General features: G+C 39.3%; 1 long non-coding RNA gene across 1 annotated transcript in view; it reads right to left on the bottom strand.

The window, feature by feature from the left end:
* The window catches only part of LOC141577562 (uncharacterized), a 712,663-nt gene that overhangs the window by 478,739 nt on the left and 217,170 nt on the right, over positions 1-16,754 (bottom strand). The window lies entirely within an intron of this gene.

Below are 16,754 nucleotides of genomic sequence, written 5' to 3'. Positions count from 1 at the left end.
GTTGAGCAGCAATTCATGTGCCTGTTGGCTGGCTGGCTATCTTCTTTGGAAAAATGTCTATCTAGGTCTTCTGTCCACTTTTTGTTTGGATTTTGGGGGGTTTTCTTGTTATTGAAGATCTCATTTCTCTTAATTTTCAGCATATCTGTTTAAGTTTTTCACTTTTCCTAGGTTAATTTTAGTAAATCATTTTCTGCTACATTAGCAACTTTGTTATCTAACGTTGCATGTGATGCTTTCTAATCATCTTAACTTTTTTAATCTATAGTTTTGTTTTCTTTCTCATTCTTAATCTTATATATTTTACCTCTTTTTTCTTAATCATGCTCACAGCAGTTTTTCTACTTTGTCTTTTCAAAGAGTTTTATAGTATATTATTCCTATTAAGTTTTTGTTTTCCTTTTTTATTAATTTTATGTTTTACCATTATCTCTCCTCTCTTCCAGATTTATTTATCCTATTGTTCTTTTTATTAACTTCTTAAAACAAGTATTAATTTCCTTATATTTCTGTCTTTATTCTTTATATCTAAAGCTATACATTTCCTCTGAATATAGCTTTGTCTGTATTTGTTTCTATATATTTTGTAATTTCCTATTTTATTCATGAATATTGAAGGATGTTAATCTTTTAGAAATACATTTATAATGTATTTTGATTTGATTTGATTATTATCAAAGAACAAGACCTATAAAATCTCTACTTTTCAAATATAAACCTTTCTTTCCAACCAAATGCATGATATCCTTTTTAAATGACCATAATAAAAGTAAGTAATTTATATATTGTGGACAAGGAATGTCACTTGCCATATCAGTAAACAAAGGATGTTGTGGCCATCAAGCCAGCAGCCGCTTCAGACCCCCTACCCCCACCCTTACCTGACGGTGCACCCTGAGGGGATGCAGGATGGAGAAAACAGGACACTGGCCCTAGATGGCTAAGGTGCACATCAAAGAAATGATTTCAAGGAGCCCAGACTCTTGCATCTTCCCATATATAAAAATCCCTAAATTCATTAACTTGAGGTAGCTGGTTTTCTTTAATTAACAGTAATATTTTGATGTTCTGACTACCTGTTTTTTTGCAAAAACTCCTATATACCCTTTCTTCTTCTTTACCTCTTCAGAACAGTCCCTCAGAGCTATCTGAGAGGCTGTCTCCCAGCCTTAAGTCCTCAGTACATCCACTGAATAACACTAATTCTCAACTTTTAGGTTGTGCATTTTTGTCTTCAGTCGACAATGTACACACACTACAGTTTATCAGCATTGCTTAGTTTCTCAATTCTTTACCTGTTTTGACCTTTAATCCTCAAATAATTTTACTAAATTATACTATAACTTGATTTATATCAATATCTCCATATTTTTCTAATATATTTTCCTTATGTATGTACCTCTTTTGCTACTGGATGCACACTGGGTAATGATGGTTACATTGATATGAACTGTGCCTATTATAATTTAAAAACATCTCTCTTTACACTGCTTACTGCTTTTAATTATTCTATCTAAGCTTTCCTGGTGAAATATTGACATTCTCATCTTTTCTCATGTTTACATTTGCTTTGTATCTCTTGATTTATTCCATTATTTTCAGCTGTTCTTAATCACTTGATCTTGTAAAGGAATGGAAGTTGCTACCCCAAAACATGCTTATTTGACATATTTATTATTTTAGGTGATTATATTTAAGAAATGGCACACACAGGAGAAGCTCTGAAAACTGAATATAAGTTACCCTGTAAGAGATACTTACATGTATAAGGGAAATCTCCATTTGTAGGGTGTCAGCCTGTGGGACCCAGAAGACGTGGATGAACTTATCTCTAGAAACTGTTACCAACAGAGAAGACAATGACTTAAATCTCCACAATGATCATTACTGTGCCCTTCCTTGTAACTTCCCATAACTGACTCCTCAGCCCCAACATCTTTGTCTTTAGCTGAAGATAGTATTTAAGGTGAAGGCTCCCATTTATCAGAGAGTTACTAAGTTTTCCTGGGCTTCCCTCATGTATACACATTGTTAAATTTTTGCTTATCTTTCTCCTATTAATCTGTTTTATGTCAATTTAACTATTAAGCCAACCAAAGAACTGGAATGAGAGAAGAAAATGTTTCCTCCCCTACAGTCTGAACCAAGTTTCCTGTGAACAGCACATTCCTCGATTTTGTTTAACCTAGTTTGACAGCCTGTATCTTTCTATGGAAGAATTTAGTCAAAGAATTCAGTTTCCAAGATGAACCAGGGCACAGAAGAGAGACTGCCTTTGCATACTTAAGTAGATTGTGTTCCAAAGATAGGGAAATTGTTGAGACTGGAGAACTCTCTAGCTTCTTACATAAAAAGGTGTTTCTGTGGGGAATGCTCCATGAATTCCAATAGTTTCACAGAGTAAGAGAGTCACCAAGATTCCCTAGTAACATTTCTCAACAAAGAGTGTTCTATGGGGAAGAAATTAAAAGCTAAACAGTCCAGGATGCTGAGACAAGAATCAGAAGAAAAAAGAAAGTGAGCATCCAGATAATGTAAGTCACTGCTGAGCCAGTTAGGGAGGAGCGGATGCAGCAGGATGTCCCAGACAAAACCTACTGGAGGTCAAGTGTAGACACTAGTACAAGTTCTCACACAGCTGAAGTATCCCCGAGTGTGAGGTGAGTAACAGGAAGAGAGGCACCCTCCTACCACTCAGCTGCTGGTTAACACGGTAGGAACATTGCAAGCTGCAAAAATAACAATAACCCCCACAGCAAGGGTGGGCCCAGGCTATGTGAGGCCTGCCTGAACTCAAAATATCTGGGGGAGGAGAGGAGGACTCTATAAGAACAAGAATAAAAAATTAGGTACAAATTAATATTTATTGAGATAAGAGAAAGAATAAGAAATGACTGGGTTCTTAGAGGTCCAGGTCTTTCTTCTTAGGTCTTTTTGGACCAGTAACTGGCTATTCTTACAGAGATGCTGCCTGGTTATACCCAAGTGTTCCTTCTTCATGTCGGACCCTTGACAATTCTCACCCCTGGCAGGGACCATGTAATGGAGAAGTCTTGAATCTTAAGCTCAATTAACCTCCAGGTAAATCTGCCTCTGGACAAAGTGTTGGCTTCTATAGAAATAAGGGTAGAGGGTAGACATGGAGAAAGCACAAAGGGTGTATACACTCAGCATGGACTCACCCAGGCAACCAGGCCCAGGCGTATAGAAGGCAATCTTAGCAGGATGCAGCCCTAAATCAGTAAACTCAAACTGACCCATTCAAGAGTTCGGGTGATTTGAGGACTCAGACATCAGTGCATCATTTTTGAACCTTTAGACTTGGTTCAGGCACACACTATTTGTTATCAGAGAAACACAGTGAAGAAGACGAGCTCCTAGGGAAAACACAATGGTGAGCATGATTTTGTGAATGCCGAGCATTTGGCAGCATCACTCACTTCCCCCTCACACCCCCAAAACACTGAGACTAGATTACATAATGTGAAAGGAGCTGAAGTAAAGGGCAATTTGCTAGACCTACAATAGTGCAATCCTAAACTTAAGCAGTCATATATTTTGCATTTTGTAGGTAATTATTTGCAAATCAGTTATCAAAGTTCTGAAAGAGATGGAGTGAAGTACAGAAACTGCTGGCCCCATAGGAATGGACTAACCACTAACCTCCCGCCACGAAGGGAGGCTGGTATTAGGAGCATGGTCCATTTGGGACATCAGATCAAGTTCTCTGAAGTTCAGTGTCTGAGCACAAAATATGTGAAGTCATCTTAAGGAAGTTGATTAACTGAAATGCCTATTCCAGAAGAGGTGGGGGAGTCAAAACCTTTTGATGGGTTTAACCTGGATTTAAGGCCACAAAACCAAACACAGAATTTTCCGGTGAAGCAAATCTTCCCAATGAGTCAGGCTTTGTTAGTCCTGCTCCTGAGAGCCTGCTACCTGCCAACTCCTTCCCCTGATTATTTGAGAGACCAGAGGTCTTCACATGTAGGTGTGTCCTAGACTGGCCCAGGGATCAGGTGAGTTTGAATGGTTATATATTAAGAGCTCAGCCTCATCTGGGGTAGTGGCAGAAATGATGTCAACTGTATTGACAACATTCAGAATTAGGCTTATTGACTTATGTCCAAATCCTGTGTATCTGGCATGAGTCGGTGGGAAGCTAATTTGTATGAATAGTCTCTTCCATGCATGCCTAGTCTGTAAATATAAATAAGGCTCTCCCTCCACTCCTAACTTATAGCTCATTGTCTGCTAGGGACTTGAATCTTACTTGGGCAAGGGATTGACAGCTCATTGAGCCTGCCAGAACCCTCCTTCTGGAGAATGGACCTCATGCCTTTGAGCTTTATCTCTGTCCTACTTTATACTTAATGGACCCATCATGCTCCAAAGAGACCCCTGTACCTCTTGAGAGGAGAGTTTCTAAACTTTGCAAATGCCTGTTGACCCATTATTATGCCAGCAATATTCTCCCTCTCTGGCAGCCCCAAATAAGAACTCCTTATTACTGAGGTTCCAAGGTTTATGGCTACCTGTACAGAACCATGGACTCGCTAACATTTTATAAAGGATGTGTCAGGTGTGGGTAAATCAAGGCAGTTGAAGGAAATCCTGCTGTGTTTCAGGTTTAACATGATATTCCCAGGTAACATCCTCAACAGAGCCTTTTCTATTTCCCACTGAAATGAGCAGGCCAATGAGAAATGGACTCATGTTTAAGAGAATCGGAAGTAATGGAGAGCACGATGCCCTGATTTACTGTTTCCCAATTTCAGGCTGACCTTGGTCGCAGGGATTCGGTCTTCACTAATAAACAACATCACTACTCATGACACATAAGAGCTAAGTCAAAGGAGTATGAATCATTCTACTTCCATATGTGGGTTTTGTGGAAATAAAGCATCTGATAAATCTTGGATTCGTTTTTGTGCCAGTTGATATTTGTTATAAACTTTAGGGGTGAGAATCTCACATAAACAAAAGTTGCCTTTGAGTTAACATTTACTTAGTGGAGAATGTGAAAAGAAAATGCTAAGGCAAAACTGCATTTTAAAACACTTCACCATATACATTTCCTTGAAAAAAAAATGGGTCTACTTTTCTAATATAGTTATGGTATATTTAATTGGTGATTTTCTGTAAGTTCTGTTTTTATTTATGGGACTCAGCTACAAATTGTTTTTATAGGGAATATTTGGGATTGAAAAGCATTCACCACATTTGAAAAGACAGGAAGTATTTACTGGGATGAAAGATGTAATCCCAGACTTTTAAATGAAGATTAAGAGCTTAATCTAAACACAGGAAAGTTGAACAACTGCCAAAAAGATTTAGGAGTGGAGTGTAAAACCATACGCATCTCCAACTGTAACTGTCGGGCTAACTGTAAATCATATTGTTAATAATACAACAAACACAGTTTCTGTGTTTCAGACACTATTTTAAGCATTTTGCATGAACTAATCATTGAATATTTTAACAACCCTATACAGAAGGTACTATCATTAACTACATTTTCTAATAATACTTTTAAATATAAAATGATAGACAAAGCCAATTTAGCTTCAATCATATTTTGAATCTCAATTGGAAACATTTCTTTTTGAGCATTGTATTTGTCAATATTATTTAGGATACATTATCATCAACTTTAACTGGTTATTTTTTATAATCATTGTTATAAAATGGCATCAAGCCATTACAGAAGTGAAGCAGAACTCAAAATATTTTCTATGTTTGCTTTTGTCATGGACACTTATGAAAGAAAATAAATTGGCAATTTTATAAGTCTGCCATCATGTTTTAAATTGTGTCACTTTTGCCTGGAAATTCATTTTAACAATATTAAATAATGTCTGAGATGTGACATGCATATAAATATGATCAAAAGTTACAAATGCTCAGGCATTCCTGATGTCATAGACGCAGCACTGCTCCAGATTAACAAGGTGGGCGTTGAGTCTAATACTCATTTATGCCCAATATGCACAAGAGAGAAAAAATATCTCCAAGTCAGACTTGAAAATCAACATTCACACATTTCAAAGAACACTATATCCAAATTCTGATTGTAGGAACATTTTTAAAAGAACATTTTCTCCTCCATTAATTATGTCAATTGCTTCCCCAGCAATTTACATTCACGACCCTTGGTTTCCAAGGCATTTTATAATGACAATATAAGTGAATGAACAGAGCCTTTTCAGCCTTCCCTTTATATGAAAATGGTTAAGGGCACCTTTTAAGTGTTCCCATTGTTCTATCACTGTGTACTTCCTCTGAGAATAATTGCATTACGTTTGCCTATTCTAGGATATCCTTGAAAATAAAAACCAAGGTTTTATCTCAGTAGTAAATGTTCTGCAAACCTGAGACAGTCCACGCTGTTCTTCCTAATTCCCTTGCTGAAGCCCATGACCTTCCCTGTCATCAATCTTGGGGGACAGCTTTTGAGAAGTTCCATTTTGGTGACTGAAAGTGAAATGTTTTGTTCAAACCACCACAAACAAGTCGCACTCCAACTCTATTTACATGTTAATGGCACGGCAGCACAGAGATGCTCAAGGCAACCAGAAGTTACCATCAAAATCCCTAAAGGAGTTTACACTATTTCAGGTAGTACATTGCAAATGGCTCTTAAAAAAACCAAATGCACTAATGATGCCTGTTTTAACCTCCCCTAAACCACTTAACATAATGTGGATACTCCGATATCACACACCAGCCCTGCTGCCTGACCCTGGGCCAGGATTCTCCCATGGTCAGGGTATTCTTCCTTTAGAATGAGGTAGAAGATGATGGATGTGACATAAATTACCATTCTTAGGCCATAAAATATTTTTGCTGCGTCCCTGCCAAAGCTCTTATTCAAGGAAACTCCAGTGGGTCAGGTTGAGTACCAAGATACCTTCCAAAAAGAAAAGATAAGCAAATTTTAGCAATCTTATCTGTAACCAAAATTCATTCCTTTCATGAACTCATTTTCACATCATTTTTCCATTAGAACAGAGCCACTTTCCCACAGGACCATCTCACCCAAAATAATTCCTCAGATACAGGGACTTACCCTCACTGACTCATTCATTCCTTGAACCTCCTCAAAGAACTGGGGGAGGTGGTTTCATCATTATTCTCCTAATTGCATTATCTAACGTGGAAAGATAAAGTTTAATACTAACGATCAATGCATTTTTTGGCCTTTATCAGCTCTGAGTTATCTCTGATTTTTTTAAATAAAACAATACATTATACTTCTAGTTACATATGCCATATCAAAAACTCAGATTTATTCCCTTTCCCTCCTAAGAACACAGTAAATGATACTACAGGCATGAAAACAAAGCTTTAAATCAGGGCACCAAGTTACTCAATAAGGAGCCTTAAAACAGGCCTAACAACTTTGGAAACACTGGAAGTGGGTTTACATTTCAGATTATTTTCCATGTATAACTAGAGGATTCCCTGAAATTAGAAAGATATTCTAATTATATTTAGTATCATGTTATATACAATTAGAATATCTGTTAAATCTATGATCTGCCAGCAACCACAGGGGATCTAAACTTCTGCTCAAACACATGCTTGGTACTTGAATGAGGGTGCATAAAAAGCCCCTGCCAAGCCACTGCACTGCTCTCCTGGTGCGGGGACCCTGCCATCACGCCCTGCCCTGGGACACCATGGGCCACTCTCAACCCTAATCCTCCCCCACATAACCACCCAGGTCTCCAGGGGAGAGGAGGATGCTGGAGGGATACAAAGCTCCCCTCCCCAATTCAGCCTGGTGGAGACTGGCAGAGGTTCTGGGGCAGAGGTGGGGAGAGGGAGGCCAGGCAGAGCCTGGGTCACCAGGGGGCCGACAATCCATCCCGGGGATGTGGGGAAGCTGCAGGAGACCACGTCTGAGCCAAGACTCTAAGCTCTCCCCTTACACACGCTCCACTGTCTCAGTGGACTTCATTTACAAAACACAAACTCAAAGATGAAGTTATTAGGAATTTCAAGATATCAACCATAAGCCTTAAATCCCAGACACAGGGTTCCTCTTCGCACAGAGCCCTGTGTAACTGCATGGGTAGCACACCCAGCTTTCAAGTGTGGAAAGTGCCCACAGCATGGGAGACGTCGTGTGAGTGAAACAGCAGTGGGCTGGGGCGAGGAGGCCTTCGGCCCACTGCTGGCCTGACCGCCGCCTTGTTACTCATGATGTCACTACGCTCCTTTGAACCTAGGTTCCCTCCTCTATAAAATAAGGAACTGTTTAAGTGCTCTTGCACTGACTTTGACATTCTAGTAGTGAGAATGCGGAGTCTGCATTTTTACACAGGTGTCTAGCTTTTTGTCATCCCAAGTATGGTGCACAGACCAGCAGCGTGAGTTACCAGCTGAGAACTCATTACAAGTGCAGAGCATCAGGCCCCACCCCAGACCTACTGAGCCAGAGTGTCTACTTTCATCAAGATCCCAGGTGACATGGACATTAAAGTTTGGGAAGCGTTACTGCATACGATTTCATGATCAGCCAGGTAGGGGAACCACCAACATAGAATGTCCCTAAGGCCTCATTCCTCAATCAACATTATAATTTTATGAGACAACTAAACACCAACAGCAGTTAACACCCACATAGAGAATTTGGTAAATTCGCTAAGGAGGGACATGCTTTCACTTATGTTTTAAGTCCAATGTGTGTTTAAATGGTTTCATTCTGTTTCCATTTCATGTTTCTTAGTAATTGCTTGCTCATAGTAATTGATGTAATCTCCCACCATGGGTTTAGGAAAAAGAGGAAGAGATCTTACATTAAGATTTTCACCAAGTCTCTGAAACTTAAGTGTAGGATTTCCCTTAAACTTAAAGTAGACTTGTTTATTAAAATAATTATGCCTGTGGTGGCTTTGTGACAGCTTTTGCCCATTTCAGCCTTACTTCCTCCATAGTCTTGGGCTTCAGCGTCTACATAGTATGTTCCTAAAGGCAAAGTGGCAAAGTGATAGCACTGGATGCCATTTATCCTGAAATCTCATCCTGTATCACTCTTTAGGTAAACACATGAATTTCCATGGAAACTGGAGTCTCTGACCAATTTTCCACATTATGTGCTTAATACTCAGAGTCTCTTCAGACTGCTAGAGAGCACTGACTATGGGGACCTTCCTACTCTATTCATTCTTCCCAGCAGAGCCTACATTATATATATTTCAACATGAAAAATATGAGGAAGCTATTTCTCCTCTCATATAATTTAGGTTGATTTACACTGATAAAAGGTAAAAGATGATGAGTTTTTGGCCAGTTCAGTCTTAGAGTCTTAATTCTTTCATTTTGAAGCTTCTTGGGGCCTAGGGTATTTCTCACGGTGGATGTAAAGTGAAGGGCATGGAATAATTTGGTAAGTAGCCCCTCCCTGCTTGAATTACTGGCTCAGATTCCAGGGAGTGTACTGGCAGGCCAACTTACAAGGGAATGGGTTTTGTTCTTCCCTGGCCCATTTCTAAGCATTTGCTGAGAGCATTTCAGACCAGCTGTGTAGCTAGAATTCTTTTGAAAATTTGAGAATATATCTAGTGGGTTGAAATGGTCCTTTTTTGGACTTGCTCTCTCTTTTCCTCAGTTACTGAGTACAGAGGAGTAGTAGGTGAAGGTTAGAGAGAGGATCACAAAGACCCTTGACCACTGCTTTTTTATATGAATGAAAAGGGTGTTGACCAGGGAACCAGCAATGACTGATAATTTCAAATGCTGGGAGCCATTTCTGTCCCTGCTAATACACAGAATGAGTGGGAGCAGTGCCACCCTCATATCCAACAGCAGGGGTCTCTGCCCAACCTTGCCCCTCCTCAGATGGTGCCCCTTCCGCATGGAATAAGGAATCCACAGGAGCAAAGGCATTTGGCTCACACAGTGTGCACACCCCCAGGCCCCCTCCTCACAGACCAGACTGTGGCTATCTGGGAAACTGAAATCCCACCCGGACTAACCTGAGCACTTCCAGAGTCTGCGTGGACCTCCTCTTTGAGGTTGGCTTTGATGCTCACGTGTGTACCTCCAGGCCATGGGGAGGCCAAGGAGCAGCTGGTGGTGGGGAGGGGTTGGATAGACGGCCAGAATATCTACACAGTTATGCATAAGACCCCTCAGTGTGCAAGACAGATGCTGGCAAAAGGGTGGGAAGAGAAGGGGGATGGGATGGGAGTCACATCTTGGTGTGGAAATCCAAGGAACCCAAGAGCTCTCAATTCAAAACTGGCCTCGTGAAGGCAGATTTCTCAGGATACAAGTGCAGAATATATTTTAACAGTTTGTTCATTTTATGGTATGTGGGCCTACATTTACAGATGTGCCCTAAGACCCACAAATGTTAAAACCAGGCCTGATGACGAGAAGTATTTGCCCACAGGCACACGCTCTCCTGAGGCCAGGCTCATGATCTGGCAATGCACAGGGAGCATGACCACATGGATCCTCTGTTTTGAACTTCAGCTCTGCAGCCAATCAGCTGAACGACTCTGTTCTTGTGTAACCTGTCTGAATCTGCTTCCTCATTTCCAGAATGAAGCTAGTAGCATGTAGAACAACAGATTTTATTTTTTACTAATAATTAAATCAAGAAGTTTTAAAATGCATTAACACATACAGGACATTCTGCCATGGACTCTGTATCTATTTGTTGAGAGAGAGGGAGAGAGAGAAGAGCTTCAAGAAGGTACAGGTAATATTATTAAGATACAGCTTCCATGTCAGCAGCTAATCTTTCCCTTTAAGAATTTTCTTGTGGAGTTTATCTACTCAGAGGCAGAAAGTTTCTCCTGACTACTACATATTAACTCCTTATTAAATAGCAGCTTTAGAACATCAAATAATTCTTCCCACTTGTGTGACCATGGAAATCTACCTTTCCTCTCCTGAACACTGACATGTTCTCTGATGGATTTCAGATCCCAGTTTACCTGCTTACTTCTGAGTCTTAAACAGAGAAATCCCAAATTAAATTTACACAGATTTCCGCACTCTTCTCTTAGCATAGATCCTAACACGTTTTCTTGAATGCAAATAGAAAAGCCATACTTTTATTGAAATACATTGGAATATGAGCTAGCAGTTGTACTGGATGCCTCACATGACAGAGCATTACCTATAACTACTTACAGTTCTCACCTCTGCTCCCCCTCCTCTCTCTTTATCCCATGAATCACCTGTATTTTCAAGGGCTTGATTTGAAAAACTACTTACAGCCCCACTTATTTCTGCTCCACACTCTTAAAAGACTGAGCAAATTCTATGGTCCCTCCTTCCTCTAATACCCCCTTGAATTATTGGTCTTAAGATGCATGTGCTTTTCCACCCATCCATTTTTCTATGAACTCTGTCTACCTTTAAGGTTAGTTGCAGTGGACTGTGCTGTGTCAGACTGGTTACACTGACACCTACTTTCAGAATCTGCATCACCATACAGTTTGGTTAGAACTGGCCCAAAGAGGAACCTGTCAGATGTTTAGAAGTTGGAATCTTCTCAATAAATAAAATAATGGAAACCATTATTGTTCCTATTACCAATATAGACACAAATAGTCCAAAATCCAGTGGATTTAATAGGGAAGGTAATTATATCGACAATAACTACGTTTTAAGCAAGAAGAAATCAGAGTCCTCAGTGGATATCATCTGTCCAAATCATATGTTTACCAAGTACAAGTTTCCAGTTATTGTTCAGTTTCTACTAATTTGTGGTCCACCCAGGGTTTAGAAATAGCTAGTTCGTGAGAATCCATTTAGGGAAATAGTGGGAGAGGTGGCAGAGTACACACCCCAAAGGCAGTCTTGGTAGAAAGTGTCCAATCTGTGATCCAGTGGCAGGCAGACACCAGAGATTTCTGCATAGGTTTATGCCACTAACATATGAGTAGTTATTAAAATTATCATGAATACTGAAAACTATTGAGACAGAGAATTACCAATTATTCTTGATGCTACATAAAGTGAAATCAAAGAACTTTACAGGAAATTGAATGAACTGAGTATCAGCGTGGTCCTTGCCTGTTCTGAATCCTGCTGTTTACACAGATGAGAATGAGAAGGTCTCCATATTAAAGTCTGGTTATTAAAATAATGTATTAAAGTAAGAAAACTTTCCACATTAATAAATACCATCATTTTATGGTATAAACTCACCATTATCTGTAGAAGGCCCTTGGTAGAAAATTAATTAAATCTCTGGTTCCATTATGGTGTCAGCTAATTTGGAAACTCATTATTTATTTGGCACTAATTCAGCCTAGCAAATTAATTAGAAAAAGCATAGGAAAACAGATGATTCAACATAAAAGTCAAAAGCAAGAAAAAGAGGCAGGATCAAAGACCTTATTCAGACAAGAGGGAGACTTACATCACTTTCAAGAGAGCTTTCTCTCTTCCTGAAGGCAGACAATGCAGAGCAGAGGAGCTGCTCAGAAGTGGAACTGGGAAACCAGAATCAGGAATTGTCTTTAAGAAAACCATTTCCTCCTGAACAAGGGTTGTCTCCAAATGGCTGCAGCCACTCCACAGTATGTTCACAGAGCTCCCTTTGACTTCAACCCTCCTCATAATGCAGTCTGGGACCCAGAGTATAGCCAGCCACTTGTCAACAGTCTCTAACCTCGGGCATGCTGGGTTATTGGAAATGTGGTCTCTGCAAAGATCTGAAAAGAAAGAACCTATGTGTAGCTGGAGAACACGACTTTTGTGGATACTCCAAAAGAGTGGTCTGGTGGAACCAGGTGGCTACTTGTATTTCCAGATAGTGTGCCCTGAAGAAAATAATACTTGAAACCAAGGTTTCTCCTGCCTTCCTCAAAGGTTCAGGGAAGTACAGGAAAATTAACAAGACGAAGTTTTTCCATTCATCTCCCTGGTCAGTGTGCTTGGCAGCCTTTCACTAGAACTTGGAATGTTTTCTTCTCTTTAATCTGAAAGTTTGCCAGACTAACTTGGTGTGGCTCTTCATGAGAAAGGGGAGCTAAACACTGCCAATATGCAATGTGATCATCTGGAATTCTATTCATTAAAGTTTTATTCAGTCAAAAAGGACATGTTCAGTCCCTACCAGATGTCAGTCACTGGGCTGTATGTTCCTCCAAATGAACACATTCTTTTCCTTCAGGGAGCTTTCAGTCCAGTGGGGAAATGCATGAATGAGTATATGATGACAAATTCTGATAAGCAATATAAAGGAACAGATAAAGGTATGATAAATCTTGGGGGACCTCATTTAGATTGAGAGGTCTGAGAATCCTTCTCTCAAGAAATTACATGGAAGCTGAGACTTGAACAAACAGGAATTATTCCCAACGTAGATGAGAAGGAAGAGACTTTGGACAGGATGAGAGGAGGATTTGGAGCCACGGGTCAGGCTGGATCAGGGAAGCTTGGGAGCCACATTAGCATTTTGTACTTTATCCTCAGGGCAATGGAAAGTGACCAATGCTTTTAAGAAGGAAATGGACAAGGTCAAGTTAACCCGCCTAAAATTTCACACTGGCTGTTGCTGAGTGGGAAAAAAAGAGAGAGAAAAGGCAAATGGACGTTTTCAATTCAATGGTCACCTCAGGACTCAGGCGATCATGACCAGCTTTTCTCTCAGAGGCTTTTTTTGGTGTTAATATTTCACTTTTCCTCATATTTTAACATACTTTTTTTCTATTTGTGGTACATGGTTCTTTATAGCAAGAAATGATCTGGAAAAAATACTCAGCTGTAGCTCACCACACCGAGGTCTTGGTGATCCCATAAGCACCACTTAGGTGAGAAGAGGTGTTTCAGGGAAGAATGCTGTGATTTTTCTCCGATAGTACAAAGACCGACTGACAATGTGCTATGCAGCCCTGTTCTCTCTCCATGATGAAACACTGGAGCAAACTCATAAATCAGACAAAATAGACTGGATTTATACCAAGAAAGTAACTTTTTATTCTACTGAAAAAAAAGAAATGCAGTGAAGAGTTAGAGTCCAGGAAACAATTCTCTGCACCTTCTACTACTGATCACTGTGATCCTAAGAGCTAGCCCACTGTTTGCGTATTATTGGGGAAATTCATGTGAACACCTTACGTTTTAACTGAATTGAAAACACAAATCTCACTATCTTAGAATTTTCAACTGAAATTTCTTTCATGAGGAATTTATTTTATTTTATTTTTTTGGCCTTTTATGGGTTTTATTTTTTTCCTATCTGTAAAACAGATTTAGGTCATATAAAGAATTTTAACAACTACTTTAAATAAAGGGAGGCAGAAATTAAATGTCTTTTGCAACATGACACTTACATTAACACCTTTAAATTATCTCTTAGTGTTCACTGATGCCCATAATTTTTCATTTAGACCTATCTATGATCCCTTCATAAGGGGTCAATAATAACCCCTGATTAATAAGAACTTAGTTATCATTAAGAATATGAATGTAGGAGGTAAAAATTATATGATTTGCAGTAGATAAGATTGCCTTTCCCCTCTTTTCTCTATAATTCTCTCTCATCTGTGGTCTACAGTGACTAAAATTATAGAAACCTTGGATATTGGCTGATTTCCCAGAGGTTCTTGGGCACTGATACTTTTTCTTCTGATTAATTTGAGTGATAATATCTGATACTAGTACCATTTACAATCCATTTGTTTTATCAGAAGAGAATCATAGGTCAGAGGAAAGAGTGATATACCTGCCATCCTGCATCCAAGGCTGGTGGTGAAACACAGTGAAGAAGCACGATTCAAACACCAAACATGCATGGTCCTGGCGATGCCAATGTTCACGTGCTTCTTCTATATGTTGGGTTCACCGAACTAGTCAGTAATTATTCAGTGCTACAACTGTGGCAGATACATCGGGAGACACAAAGATAAATCACACACAGATTCTCATGAAGCCTATATTCTAACAGGAAATTTAACAAGTGGTCAAAGTAACCATAATAAGTGGTAATAAGTGACACTGTATAAACGAAGCATTACGGGACTTAGGAGTAGGGAAGTAGCTGCTTCTGGCTTAGCGAAACCAGTGAGCATAAATAAAACATTTTATCTGAAGTGAAATTTGAATAGAAGGTAAGATTTCAGTAACTTGGTCATTCTAGAGCAATCATTCTCAATTTTTTGTTTGTTTGTTTTTGTTGTTGTCTGAGAAATGCTTTACACTCAAAAATTATTGAGGACCCCAAAGGGAGCTATTATAGGCTCTTTCTACTGGCGTTTTCTGTATTTGAGGTTAGAACAGATTTCTTAGAAAATATTTATTACCAATTTGTTTGAATAATAAACCCATTACATGCTAACACAAATAGTAAGTTATTGAAAATATACCTTCCAAAACAAAAAATTTCGAGTAGAAGTGTGACACCATTTTACAGTTTTTTGGGAGGCAAATCTCTTCAATATCTGAATTGAGAGAAGACACCTGAAATGTCACATATACTTGTTCTTATATCTGTCATGATATGTAGTTTTTGTTAAAATGAATGATTTTTAAAATCCAGCTTCAAAAATATATGTGGTTTGCAAAGAGTGGAATGTTTTCACAGCCTCTTTATATAATTTTGCACATTCTTCTTTAACACCACACAAAACCTCAACAAATGACTATGAATGTATAAGTTACACAAGCATCACATACCTCCCAGTCACAGAAAATACTAGGTATCTCTAGAATGAAGGTGAATGCAGGATGTTACTCAGTGGTCCTCCCTAAGAGGAACCAAAAAGGAAGAGGTACACCGGTCAGAAATGGCTAGAGGCCATCACAGGGGAATGTGCCTCTGAGCTGAGTGTCCAGTCAACTTCACCCTGATGATGTCTAAGTGTCCCCCTCCTTTTACCCTACTACATATTGCAGTATAAATAAATATGATCACATGTTAACTCTGCCTATAACTCTTAAATGCCCAGCCATGGTTTCAATAGAGTTCACTCAAAAGATAGAGGCACATTTCTCAACATAACATTATGTGCGTAAACTCCTCCTCCTCCTCCACATTAGTCTCCTAACACTCTGGGCCTTGCCGACACACGTAACAGTAAACTCCTTCCGCCTGCCTCCTCTCCCCATCCCAACACCATTCTCACCTATGAATTGGCTCACTCCATCTCTCCTATATGTGGAGGTACTTCTCATTCAACCTTTAAAATTCAAGGGACACCATCTGCCATGGTTCTTCAAGTTTGTGTTAAGATTCACTCCTCTGAGCACCCATCTTAGTCAAACTGTCGCCTGTCATCAAACTTACCATTTACCAGACTGCCATCCAATTAATCATTAATTGAGCTCTGTCTGCAACTACATGAGTGTCTTCATGACAGGGAATGTGTGAGATCAATGTTTATACTTTAACACCTAGAACAAATTTCAGCACATAGTGGGCACAAAAAAATTGTTTGTGGACATAATGCCCAATTTTCCTCTTTAAAATGTTTCCAATGCACATGGTTACCTGACTACTGTACTGCCCTTCTCATCTGACAAATGTTTTTTCCCAAACAGGAGCCAAATGATTCCAGAGACAAATTACCTAATGCGGGTAGCTGCAAATTTAAAGTACTTGTCAGTAAATGCCATGGCACTGTACCGGCTGTTTTTCTTTCGGGGATGACATTCTGACATAAAATGATCAACACTTCAATCTGCAGCTTCTTGCAGCCCTGAAGCAAATGATTCATACTCCTTGTTATTATATTAATGCATAAGTAAAGCAATAAAAACTCCAAGAAGCCATAATATACTCA

The sequence above is a fragment of the Camelus bactrianus genome, chromosome 4 (genome assembly GCF_048773025.1).
Source record: "Camelus bactrianus isolate YW-2024 breed Bactrian camel chromosome 4, ASM4877302v1, whole genome shotgun sequence".
Lineage (NCBI taxonomy): Eukaryota > Metazoa > Chordata > Mammalia > Artiodactyla > Camelidae > Camelus > Camelus bactrianus.
Note: the sequence above shows the minus strand (reverse complement) of the source record. Positions and strands in the feature narration are given on the sequence as shown.